Raw genomic sequence first — 13,518 nt, 5'->3', positions numbered from 1 at the left:
TTTGGCTTTGCTTTTATTATTTTATTTGTTTTGTCAATCCATCTCTTTCTAACTTGCAACTTTGGTTTTGCTGCTTTATTTTTTCAGATATGGTGAAGACCACTGATTCCATGAAGGCTTTTAAGAGGGCGAGGAAGGCGACCGCGGCTCAGAACATCTCGGCCAAAGGTCCTGAGGAGGGATCTTCCAAGGTTACACTGAGGAGGTCGACCTCGGACACTTCTGGACCGAGGAAGGTCATCTCGACTCCCCAGGTTCGTTTGGCTTCTTCTGATCCTCCCCAGCCGACCTCTAGTGCTGTCTCTCCCTCTGCTACTGGTCCTCCTCCAAGAAGCAGAAGACTGTCGAACCCTATAATCTGGATGCCCCCGATTTTGATGCTGTGGGGTTTATTGATAGCCAGATTGCCCCTTATGGCCGACTTCCTATGGACGACGTGTTCATCTTGCACCACCTGGATTTCATCACCATTAGTAGTGTTCGGATGGCGCACATGGGTGCAGCTTTGTTTTGCTCAATCCAAGACTCTCCCGTCCATGCGACGAAGGATTTTATGCTGGAAGCCAAGTCAGAGTATGACAGGATCAAGGGGTTGAAGGATGAACTGGACGCCAAAGTGGCCAAGTTGGAACTGGATGTAGAGAAAGAGAAGTCCAGGGCTGTTGCTGCAGAAGCTACTGCGAATCTGGCTGAGGAGATGGCCAAGAAGTCGAAAGAGAGTTATACCTGTACTTATGGTGAGTTGCTGGAGGTCAGGAAGAGGCTTGACTCGGCCCGTGCTGACTATGCTGAGCTTCAGGGCCATCTTTTGGACAGTGTGACGGATGCATATGAGAACTGTTCATAAATCGGTTCAAGCTATAAAGGATCGGGTTAGCCGATCTCTTAGAAGGTTGGCCCATGTCCGACCTCTTCTCAAAGAGGTCGGCCAAATCGCCAGAGGAGGCCCAAGCAGGCCCAAACGAAGGGATGCATCCCAATCTAAAGGTAGCCAAAGCCTAGAAAGATAAGGGTGGTTCCCTTAAAGATAAGATGACTTCACTCAAAGATAAGATAAGATAAGATAACTATCTTATCTCCAGAAAGGTCACTCCACATCATTATAAATACACTAGAGCACCCAGGTATAACTCATACTCTGATTCCACTAAAAACCTGCTTAATACCCTTGCTAACTTAAGCATCGGAGTCCCTTGCAGGTACCACCACCCTCCAGTGACGAAGGATCAGCTCCGGCCACCATCATCAAATCGGACACATCAGCTCCGACCAGTACAGAAGATCTCATTCGAGATCGACCTATAGTTTCAGGTAACCCTCGAAACATTGGCACCGTTGCCGGGGAACCTGGAAGTCATCCCATCATCATGGCAGACAACCTTGACAACGACCACAATTCTGGTTTGGTGGACAGAACGCCAAACAAAGACACAGACGCCACCTCCAAAGACACACCTCAAAACGGGGGAGATAAGCAACCCCCACACACAGAAAATTTGGAAGCTATCCGTAAGCAACCGAATCGCCTTAAAGAACTAGAACAAGAAGCTGAACATCGACGGGAAGCCAAAAGAGACCTTCGAAGAGAAACAAGACGATGTCGAAAGCTAGAGGACAAGCTCTTAAAGCTCGAAGCCGATCTCAAAACCAAGACTGCTCGATCCAGTTATGAAGATAGCCCCCATAAAGATCAAGACCCATTCACCAAAGAGATCATGAAAGCTAAAGTCCCAAAGAACTTCAAAGCTCTCGACATGACCTCGTACGACGGCACATTGGATCCAAGCCATCATCTTAGCAATTTCAGAAGCAGAATGTATCTCACTGACGCATCGGACGCTATTCGATGCAAAGCCTTCCTGACTACCCTAACAAAAATAGCAATAAAGTGGTTCAATAGTTTGCCTCCTAGATCCATCACAAGTTTTGACGACTTAGCCAAAAAATTCCTCTCCAGATTCTCCATCCAAAAGGACAAAATCAAACACTCCCCGAGCTTACTAGGGATCAAGCAAAGAGATCAGGAAAGTCTTCGCAACTACATGGAAAGATTCAACAAAGCGTGCCTCGACATACAAAGTTTGCCAACAGAAGTAGCTATCATGGGTCTCATCAATGGCCTACGAAAAGGACCTTTTAGCCACTCAATATCCAAGAAGCACCGAACATCTCTGAACGAGGTACAGGAACGGGAAGAGAAATACATCAACATGAAGGAGAACTCTCGACTAGGAGAGAGCTCAAAAACCGAATTCTCCTATCCCACCACGTGACAAGGATAAAGAGTCCAAGAAAAAAGAAGATCAACCCGGTGAGAAGCCTAGAAAATACCACAATTACACCCCCTCTTCGGGTGTCTCTTGTGGATGTTTACCGAGAAATATTCCACACAGAGAAGATACCACCACCTCGCCCAATCAAAAGCAAAAAGGAGGAGGAAATCAGACAGAATACTGTAAGTACCACCGAATCTACGGACATCCTACCGACAAGTGCTTCAACCTAAAGAATGTCATAGAGAAATTGGCAAGAGAAGGGCGATTAGATCGGTACTTAGCCAATAAAGCGGATGAACCAAGAAAAAGAAGAAGAGGTCGGGCGAATTGAACGTCCACCTCCCACTGAAGACGTCGGACGAGTTGAACATCCGCCTCACACCGAAGAGGTTGGGCGAGTTGAACGTCCACCTCACACCGAAGAGGTTAGACGAGTTGAACGTCCACCTCACACCGAAGAGGTCGGACGAGTGGAACATCCACCTCACACTGAAGAGGTCGGGCGAGTTGAACGTCCACCTCACACCAAAGAGGTCGGACGAGTTGAGCGTCCATGTCACACCGAAAGAGGTCGGACGAGTGGAGCATCCACCTCACACCGAAGAGGTCAGACGAGTTGAACATCCACCTCACACCGAAGTGGTCGGGCGAGTTGAACGTCCACCTCACACCGAAGAGGTCGGACGAGTGGAACATCCACCTCACACCAAAGAGGTCGGACGAGTTGAACATCCACCTCACACTGAAGAGGTCGGGCGAGTTGAACGTCCACCTCACACCCCTAAGAGACATGTTCTTATGATAAATGGAGGATTCACAGGAGGAGGGATCTCTAAATCATCTTGCAAAAGACACCTCAAATAGGTATATTAAGGAAGGGAGATAGGTTTAAAAAGGACAACGGAGTGCGAACAAGCCTTCCGAGATTTCAAAAATTCTTGGAGAAACCACCCATTCTTACCAAACCACGAGAAAGTGAAAAACTCATATTATACCTCACAGTGGGAAGTCGGGCAACAGCCTCAGCACTAGTCAGAGAAGACGAAAGTGGGCAACAACCCGTCTACTTTATCAGCAAAGCTCTACAAGGGGCCGAACTAAACTATCAAAAGATAGAAAAAGTTTGCCTATGCCCTCATACTCACTTCTCGATGACTCCACCCATACTTTCAAGCTCACACTATCAGAGTTCGGACCAACCAGCCCATAAAAGGCATCCTACAGAAAACAAACTTAGCTGGAAGAATCCTATAGTGGACAGTCGAGTTATCCTAATTCGATCTTCGATATGAAAGCTCGAACAGCTATTAAATCACAGTATCTGGCCAACTTCAATACAGAGTACACTGACACCCCGGGAACTCCTACAAAATAGAATCTCTACGTGGACGACTCTTCAAACAAAACCGGGAGTGGTGCAGGTGTAATTATAGAAAGTGATCAGGGAAGCCAAATCAAGCTAAATAACCAAGCTGAATACAAGGCACTACTAGCTGGTTTAAGGCTGGCTAAGAAGGTAGGAGCTTACCATGTACAGTGATTCACAAGTAGTCACCTCACAAATAGAAGGGAGAAACCAAGCTAAGGATCCCACCATGAAAAAATACCTCGGGTAATTCGAGGGACCCTGGACAAAAGCAGAGAACAGCTCGGACAATTCGGGGGACCCTGGACAAAACAGAAAACAGCTCAGACATTTCGGGGGATATGAAGTTCGACACATACCTCGGGAGTAAAATGCCCGAGCCGATGCATTTTCAAAACTATCCAACACCAAACCAGGGGCCAATAACAGAAGCCTCATCCAGGCTAGATTACAAGACCACAACAAGTCGATCTCGAAGGCGGTATAAGGGATGGTAATATTCAACTGACTGAAAAAGTAGTCATAAGCATAGAAAAATGGTCATTCTCCCGGAGTCAAGGAAGGAAAACAAACCCTCTCCTCAGGGTCCAGCGACACCAACTCATAATTCTTCTCCTCATCCCTATCCCTACAAATTCTACGGAACCTCCTAAATCTTACACATTACTCAGAGTCAGCCACAGTAACATGCATTAAAACTATACATGCCATTCGGGATCTTAGTAGACATCTCAGCAATGTTTTTTTGAGAAGACATAGGTCAACTATGGGGTTACTACCAAACAACTCGGGCAAATAAGGAAACAACTCGAACAATAACAGCAAAACATCAGGTGTCAGATACAGCAGTAAAAGGGAAACCCCAGGACTCACACGAAAGTCCAGGGGAACTCTTTGGAGGCAACAATAAAGCAAAAACCCAAATACAAAGTCAAAGCTTTACATCAAAAGCATGCTAACTTCCACATTGTCCCACCAGAGGAGCTCATCAGTGTAACATCACCTTGGCTGTTCACAAAGTGGGGACCCGACTTCCTCGGACTATTTCCCCAAGGATCAGGACAAGTCAAAGTTCATCATTGAAGGGGTGGATTACTTCACAAAATGGATTGAGGAAGAGCCCCTAACTAATGCCACTGCTCAAAGAAGTCGGAAATTCTTGTACATAAACATTGTTACAGGGTTTAGGGTTCCTTACTCCATCACCACAGACAATGGCACTCAATGCACGAACACAGGTTTCAAGAAGTTGGTGGCTGAGTTGAAAATAAAGCACCAATTCATATCCGTAGAACACCCACAAGCCAATGAAAAAGCAGAAGCTGCCAACAAAGTCATACTAGCTGGGTTAAAACAGAAACTACAGGATGCAAAGGGAACTTGGGCTGAAGAGCTCCCACAAGTCCTATGGGCATATCGGACAACTCCACACTCCACCACAAAGGAATCACCTTCTCGATTAGCTTACGGAATGGAGGCAATGATCCCAGTGGAGGTCGAAGAAGGATCGCCCAGAGTGATCCACTACAGTGAAGAGGCCAACTCCCAACTTCAAAAGGAAGAACTCGACCTACTTCCAAAAATCTGAGAAAAAGCTCGGATCAAGGAAGAGGCATTAAAACGTCGAATGGTCTCAAGATACAACCGAAAGGTAGTACAGCGAGGTTTTGCCGAGAATGACCTCGTCCTAGTCCGAAATGATATCGGAACAAGTCGACCTGGAAAAGGAAAGCTGGCAGCAAACTGGAAAGGACCCTACCGAGTCGTAGAAGTACTCAGAAAGGGCTACTACAGGCTGACCGAACTCGAAGGGCGAGAGCTTCCAAGGTCATGGCACGCCTGCAACTTAAGAAGATTTTCTACAAATCCTCTTATCTTATGCATTAATCTGAAACGCAAAAAATTCATCGCCCAATTATAAAGCTACAGATCGGCAGAAAGTGAAAATCAAATTCACTACTCGATCACGATAAAGACCAACGAAGATGAAAACCAAATTCATCAAAAGGTCGACCAAACGAGGATCAAACTCAATTTCTACAAAATCGGCAAAGATGAAAAGCGGCAAAAACAGAATAAATGCAAGAAGTTATCGAAAGTGATCCATAGGAAAGGACCTGACGAAGTCTTAATAAAAATGGGTTGCTAAAAATAACTTAAAGACAGGCCGATGTAAAGAAGTCGGACTAGTCGACCACAATAACCAAAGTTATAAAAAGTAAATCCCTAGAAAGAGGCCTGGCCAGCCCTAAAAAAGAGGATTACTAGAAATAACTTAGAAGGGACCGACATGATGAAGTCGGCCCAATAAAATCACAAAGTTATAAAAGTAATCCCTAAAAGAGACCTGACAAGAGTCCAAATAAAGAGGATTACTAGAAATAACTTAGAAGGGACCGACATGATGAAGTCGGCCCAACAAAATCACAAAGTTATAAAAGTAATCCCGAAAAGAGACCTGACAAGGGTCCAAATAAAGAGGATTACTAGAAATAACTTAGAAGAGAGCGACATGATGAAGTCGGCCCAACAAAATCACAAAGTTATAAAAGTAATCCATAAAAGAGACCTGACAAAGGTCCAAATGAAATGGGTTACTAGAAATAACTTAGAAGGGACCGACATGACGAAGTCGGCCCGACAAGCTACAAAAGGTTATAAAAAGTAATCCATAAAAAGAGACCTGGAAAGGTCCAACTAAGAATTGATTATTAAAAATAACTTAGAAGAGGCCGACATGAAGAATTCGGCCCGAGCCAATTAAAGCTACAACTTAGACCGACAAGAAGAAGTCGGACCAACGAAAGCAACAGCTCGGACCGACAAGAAGAAGTCGGATCAGCGAAAGCTACAGCTTGGACCGACAAGAGAAGTCGGACCAACGAAAGCTAAAGAAGGATCAACAAGAGAAGTCAGACCAACGAAAAGCGTGCGCTAAAAGGGATATAGCTTTGCCTAAAAAGTCACGACAAGGCTATCGAAATTGTTCAGACTAACTAAAAAGGGTTCCACGAGAACACTAAAAAGTTATCGGACAAGTTAGCCCAGAGGTCATCTCGCCCAACAGGAGACAGACAAAACAAGATCTAATCAAAAAGAGGTCGGACAGAAGTGCTTCGCTGAAAGGCTAAGGAAAGGTCAAAAGGCCAAAGCCAGAAGTGCTTCGCTGAAAAGTAGGAAGTCTTGAAAAAAGACACTACTTAAAAGGCAAAAGCACAAATCAGAACGGCGCTAAAAAGTCATCCAAACAAACTATAAAAAAGGTTTCCCACCGGAACACTACCTAAAAAAGTTGTTGGATTATGACTAAAAAGCTCGAGCAGTGAAGACAAACAATTCGGAAGAAGGCTGAAAAGACCTCTCAACAAACTAAAAAGGGTAATACCAGACTCGCACAGCACGACTTCCCCAAAGAGATTAAAGCTCTGAAAGCACGATCTCACAGAAAGGTCCGAACTCAAGCAGGGGCACTGTTCATACATCGGTTCGAGCTATAAAGGACTGGGTTGGCCGACCTCTTAGAAGGTTGGCCCATGTCCGACCTCTTAGAAGGCTGGCCTATGTCCGACCTCTTAGAAGGTTGGCCCATATCCGACCTCTTCTCAAAGAGGTCGGCCAAATCGCCAGAGGAGGCCCAAGCAGGCCCAAACGAAGAGACGCAGCCCAATCTAAAGGTAGCCAAAGCCTAGAAAGATAAGGGCGGTTCCCTTAATGATAAGATGACTTCACTCAAAGATAAGATAAGATAAGATAACTATCTTATCTCCAGAAAGGTCACTCCACACCATTATAAATACACTGGAGCACCCAGGTATAACTCATACTCTAATTCCACTAAAAATCTGCTTAATACCCTTGCTAACTTAAGCATCGGAGTCCCATGCAGGTACCACCACCCTCCGGTGACGAAGGATCAGCTCCGGCCACCATCATCAAGTCGGACACATCAGCTCTGACCAGTACAGAAGATCTCGTCCGAGATCGACCTACAGTTTCAGGTAACCCTCAGAACAGTGCCATTGTCCGTGGTGATGGAGTAAGGAACTCCGAACCTTCTAACAATGTTTCTGTACAAGAATTTTCGACTTCTTTGAGAAGTGGCATTAGCTAGGGGCTCTGTCTCAATCCATTTTGTGAAGTAATCCACCCCTACAATAAGGAACTTGACTTGTCCTGATCCTTAGGGAAAGGGTCCAAGGAGGTCGAGTCCCCATTGTGCGAATGGCCAATGTGATGTCACGCTGATGAGCTCCTCTGGTGAGGCGATGTGGAAGTTAGCATGTTTCTGACATGGTGGACATGTCTTTACAAACTCTGTTGCTTTCTTTTGCAAAGTCGGCCAAAAGAATCCGGCTCGGAGTACTTTTTTGGAGAGAGCTCGTGCTCCCAGATGGTTGCCACATATGCCACTATGTATTTCTTCCAAGACCTCCTTTGTGTTGGAGGTCGGCACACACTTTAATAGGGGTGTCGAGATCCCTCTCTTGTATAAGATGTTGTTTATGATGGTGTAGTATTGTGCTTTTTGTCTCAACCTCTTCGCCTCCTTCTTATCTGTAGGGAGCGTCTCTGACTTGAGGTAGTTGATTATGGGGGTCATCCATCCTTGATCCTGACCTGATATGGCTAGGACATTTTCTTCCTCCGAGATTGATGGGCTTTGCAGTATTTCCAGGATGAGGCTTCTATTATTGCTCCCTGGTTTGGTGTTGGCTAATTTTGAGAGTGCATCATCTCGAGCGTTCTGTTCCCGGGTATATGGCAGACCTCATATTCCCAGAGTTGTTCGAGCTATTCCCTGGTTTTGTCCAGGTACTTTTTCATGGTGTGGTCTTTAGCTTGGTAACTCACTGCTATTTGTGAAGTGACTACTTGCGAATCGCTGAAGATGATAAGCTTTTGAACTCCAACTTCCTTAGCCAGCCTCAAACCAGCTAGTAATGCCTCGTATTCGGCCTGGTTGTTTGAGGCAGGGAACTCGAACTTTAGGGAGAGTTTGATTTGGGTTCCCTGATCACTTTCAACGATCACGCCCGCACCACTCCCGGTTTTGTTTGAAGAGCCGTTGATGAGCGGATAATTTATACGCATTTTGGCATTATTTTTAGTATGTTTTTAGTATATTTTAGTTAGTTTTTATTATATTTTTATTAGTTTTTATTTAAAATTCACTTTTCTGGACTTTACTATGAGTTTGTATATTTTTCTGTGATTTCAGGTATTTTCTGGCTGAAATTGAGGGACCTGAGCAAAAATCTGATTCAGAGGCTGAAAAAGGACTACAGATGTTGTTAGATTCTGATCTCCTTGCACTCAAAGTGGATTTTCTGGAGCTACAGAAGCCCAATTGGCGCGCTCTCAATTGCGTTGGAAAGTAGACATCCTGGGCTTTCCAGCAATATATAATAGTTTATACTTTGCCCAAGATTTGATGGCCCAAACCGGCGTTCCAAGTCAGCATAGAAATTCTGGCGTCAAAACGCCAGAACTGGCATAAAAGCTGGAGTTAAACGCCCAAACTGGCACAAAAACTGGCGTTTAACTCCAAGAAAAGTCTCTACATGTGAAAGCTTCAATACTCAGCCCAAGCACACACCAAGTGGGCCCGGAAGTGAATTTCTGCATCATTTACTCATTTCTGTAAACCCTAGGTTACTAGTTTTCTATAAATAGGACCTTTTGCTATTGTATTTTCATCTTTTGAATCATGTTTTTATGATTGAACCCTCTTTAGGAGGCTGGCCATTTGGCCATGCCTAGACCTTGTTCTTATGTATTTTCAACGGTGGAGTTTTTACACACCATAGATTAAGGTGTGGAGCTCTACTGTTCTTCATGAATTGATGCAAAGTACTATTGTTTTTCTATTCAATTCACGCCTACTTCTTCTCTAAGATATACATTCATTCTTCAACTTGATGAATGTGATGATCCGTGACACTCATCATCATTCTCACCTATGAACATGTGCCTGACAACCACCTCTGTTCTACTAGCAATGGCTTGAATGCGTATCTCTTGGGTTTCTAATCTAAGATTGGAACCTTCGTAGTATAGGCTAGAATCAATTTGCGGCCATTCCTGAGATCCGAAAAGTCTAAACCTTGTCTGTGGTATTCCGAGTAGGATCTGGGAAGGGATGACTGTGACGAGCTTCAAACTCGCGAGTGTTGGGCGTGTGACAGACGCAAAAGGATCAATGGATCCTATTCCAACATGATCGAGAACCGACAGATGATTAGCCGTGCGGTGACAGCGCATTTGGAACATTTTCACTGAGAGGACGGGAAGTAGCCATTGACAACGGTGATGCCCGACATAAAGCTTGCCATGGAAGGAAGTATGAATGATTGGAAGAAGGCAATAGGAAAGCAGAGGTTCAAGAGGAACAAAGCATCTTCATACGCTTATCTGAAATTCCTACCAATGAATTACATAAGTATCTCTATCTCTATCTCTATCTTTATTTTATGTTTATCTTTTAATTATCACTTCTCCATAACCATTTGAATCCGCCTGACTGAGATTTACAAGATGACCATAGCTTGCTTCAAGCCGACAGTCTCTGTGGGATCGACCCTTACTCACGTAAGGTATTACTTGGACGACCCAGTGCACTTGCTGGTTAGTTGTGCGGAATTGTGACAAAGTGTGATTCACGTTTGAGAGCTCCAAGTCTTTGGCGCCATTGTTGATGATCACAATTTCGTGCACCAAGTTTTTGGTGCCGTTGCCGGAGACTGTTCGAGTTTGGACAACTGACGGTTCATCTTGTTGCTTAGATTAGGTAATTTTACTTTTTATTTTCAAAAAAAAAATTTTAAATACAAAAATTTTTTTTCTATTTTGTTCTTCAGAGTTTTTAAGAATGAATTCTAGAGTGTCATGAGGATCTGTTGAAGTCTGGCTGGCTGTGAAGCCATGACTAATCTTATTGGACCGAGGTTTCAACTTATCATCACAAGAGCTTGTTGATTTCTATCAATTTTGCTGTTGTGAGCAATGATCTGCTAAAGCTTGGCTGGCCATTGCCCATGTCTAGTGTTTTGGACCGGAGCTTTCATTGAAAGCTTGGCTGGCTAGTAAGCCATGTCTAATTCCTGGACCGAAGTCTTAAACTAGCATTGCAATGATTCCTGGAACTCTTATTAAAAATTTTGAATCCCTTTATTTTCTTTTCCATTCAATTTTTAAAAAATCACAAAAAAAATTTATAAAACCATAAAAATCAAAAATATTTTAGGTTTCTTGTTTGAGTCTAGTATCAATTTTTAAGTTTGGTGTCAATTGCATGTCTTTATTCTTCTTGCATTTTTCGAATATATGCATTATGTTCTTCATTGATCTTCAAGTTGTTCTTGATTATTTCTGTGCTCTGATCTTTAATTTCTCTTATTTTGTGTCTTTTGTTGTTTCTTATATGCATTTTCAAATTGTTATAGTCCTTAGTATACAAACTTCTAAGTTTGGTGTCTTGCATGCATTGTTTATTTGATCTTAGTTGCATTTTTATTATTTCTCATCATTAAAAATTCAAAAAAAATTTTAAAATTGTGTCTTTTCAAGTCAATAACACAGAGAATTAAAGATTCAGAATATTCAGCAGAGGAATTACACAGAAAAAGCTGGACGTTCAAAATGCCCAATGAAGAAGGAAAACTGGCATTTAAACGCCAGCCAGGGTACCTGCCTGGGTGTTAAACACCCAAAAAGGTAGGATTTTGGGTGTTAAATGCCAGAATGGATGCCATTCTGGGCGTTTAACGCCAGGATGACACTAGAGGGAAGATTTTGTTTTTAATTCAAATCTTTTTCAAATATTCATAATTTTTCAAAATCAAATCTTTTTTAAATCATATCTTTTCAATCATATCCTTTCAAAATCAATTTCTTTCCATTTTTTATTTATTATTATTTTTTTCGAAAATCCTTGCTACAATTAGTAATTTAATTCAAAATTTTCAAGTTATTACTTGCCTATTAAGAAAGGATCAAAAGTTTTAATTCTAGAATCATATCTTCTAATTTCTTGTTAGTCAAGTAATCAACTTTAATTTTAAAACTTTCCTTTTTTATTTGATTTTCAATCATATCTTCTCAATCATATCTTTTCAATCACATCTTTTTCAAAATTAAGTCTCAATCATATCTTTTTTATTTCTAATTTCAAAATCTTTTTCAAAAATCACTTAATTTCTTTCCCAATCTTAGTTTTCGAAAATCATCAATCAAATTTTCAAATTTCTTTTAATTTTTTTTCAAAATCTTTTTAATTTATTTTCGAAAATTCTTCCCCTCTTTTCACACTCTTCTATTTAAGGACTAACACCCCTCCTCAATGAGCAATTCGAACTCTATCTCCCTTGATAAGTTCGAATTATCTCTTCTCTACCTCCTCCTATTCTTCTTTTCCTCTGACACCTCAAGGAATCTCTATACTGTGACATAGAGGATTATATATTTTCTTCTTCTCTCTTTTCATATGAGCAGGAGCAAGGACAAGGGCATTCTTGTTGAAACTGATCCTGAACCTGAAAGGACCTTGAAGAGAAAGCTAAGAGAAGCTAAAGTAAAACTCTCTATAGAGGACCTAACAGAGCTTTTCAAACAAGAAGAAGACATGGCAGCCGAAAACAACAACAATGCCAACAATGCAAGGAAGGTGCTTGGTGACTTTACTGCACCTACTCCTGACTTCTATGGGAGAAGCATCTCAATCCCTGCCATTGGAGTAAACAACTTTGAGCTTAAGCCTCAATTAGTTTCTCTGATGCAACAGAATTGCAAGTTTCATGGACTTCTATTGGAAGATCCTCATTAGTTCTTAGCTGAATTCTTGCAAATCTGTGACACTGTCAAGACCAATGGGGTTGATCCTGAGGTCTATAGACTTATGCTTTTTCCCTTTGCTGTAAGAGACAGAGCTAGAACATGGTTGGATTCACAACCTAAAGAAAGCCTGAACTCTTGGGAAAAGCTAGTTAATGCCTTCTTGGCAAAGTTCTTTCCACCTCAAAAATTGAGCAAGCTTAGAGTGGAAGTCCAAACCTTCAGACAGAAGGAAGGTGAATCCCTCTATGAAGCTTGGGAAAGATACAAGCAATTGATCAGAAGGTGTCCTTCTGACATGCTTTCAGAATGGAGCATCATAGGTATCTTCTATGATGGTCTGTCTGAACTGTCCAAAATGTCATTGGACAGCTCTGCTGGAGGATCTCTTCATCTGAAGAAGATGCCTGCAGAAGCTCAGGAACTCATTGAAATGGTTGCAAATAACCAATTCATGTACACCTCTGAAAGGAATCCTGTGAATAATGGGACAAATCAAAAGAAAGGAGTTCTTGAGATTGATACTCTGAATGCCATACTGGCTCAGAATAAAATATTGACTCAACAAGTCAATATGATTTCTCAGAGTCTGTCTGGAATGCAAGCAGCAATAGGCAGTACCAAAGAAGCTTCATCTGAAGAAGAAGCTTATGATCCTGAGAACCCAGCAATGGAAGAGGTGAATTACATGGGAGAACCCTATGGAAACACCTATAATCCTTCATGGAGGAATCATCCAAACCTCTTATGGAAGGATCAACAGAGGCCTTAATAAGGCTTCAACAACAATAATGGTGGAAGAAATAAGTTTAGCAATGACAAACCTTTTCCATCATCTTCTCAGCAACAGACAGAGAATTCTAAGCAGAGCCACTCTGAATTAGCAACTGTAGTCTCTGATCTAATTAAAACCACTCAAAGTTTCATGACTGAAACAAGGTCCTCCATTAGAAATTTAGAGGCACAAGTAGGTCAGCTGAGCAAGAAAGTTACTAAACTCCCTCCTAGTGCTCTTCCAAGCAATACAGAAGAGAATCCAAAAGGAGA

General features: G+C 42.4%; 1 non-coding gene across 1 annotated transcript; it reads right to left on the bottom strand.

Moving 5' to 3' along the window:
* Positions 1 to 12,667: 12,667 nt before the first annotated feature.
* On the bottom strand, positions 12,668 to 12,775 carry LOC148578705 (small nucleolar RNA R71). Its single transcript, XR_015903747.1, has one exon. It is a non-coding gene; the product is annotated as a small nucleolar RNA R71 (small nucleolar RNA).
* Positions 12,776 to 13,518: the final 743 nt, after the last annotated feature.

Source organism: Arachis ipaensis, chromosome B1, assembly GCF_059453495.1.
Source record: "Arachis ipaensis isolate K30076 ecotype BB chromosome B1, ASM5945349v1, whole genome shotgun sequence".
In the NCBI taxonomy this organism is placed as follows: domain Eukaryota; kingdom Viridiplantae; phylum Streptophyta; class Magnoliopsida; order Fabales; family Fabaceae; genus Arachis; species Arachis ipaensis.
This window is presented reverse-complemented; position numbering and strand designations above follow the sequence as displayed.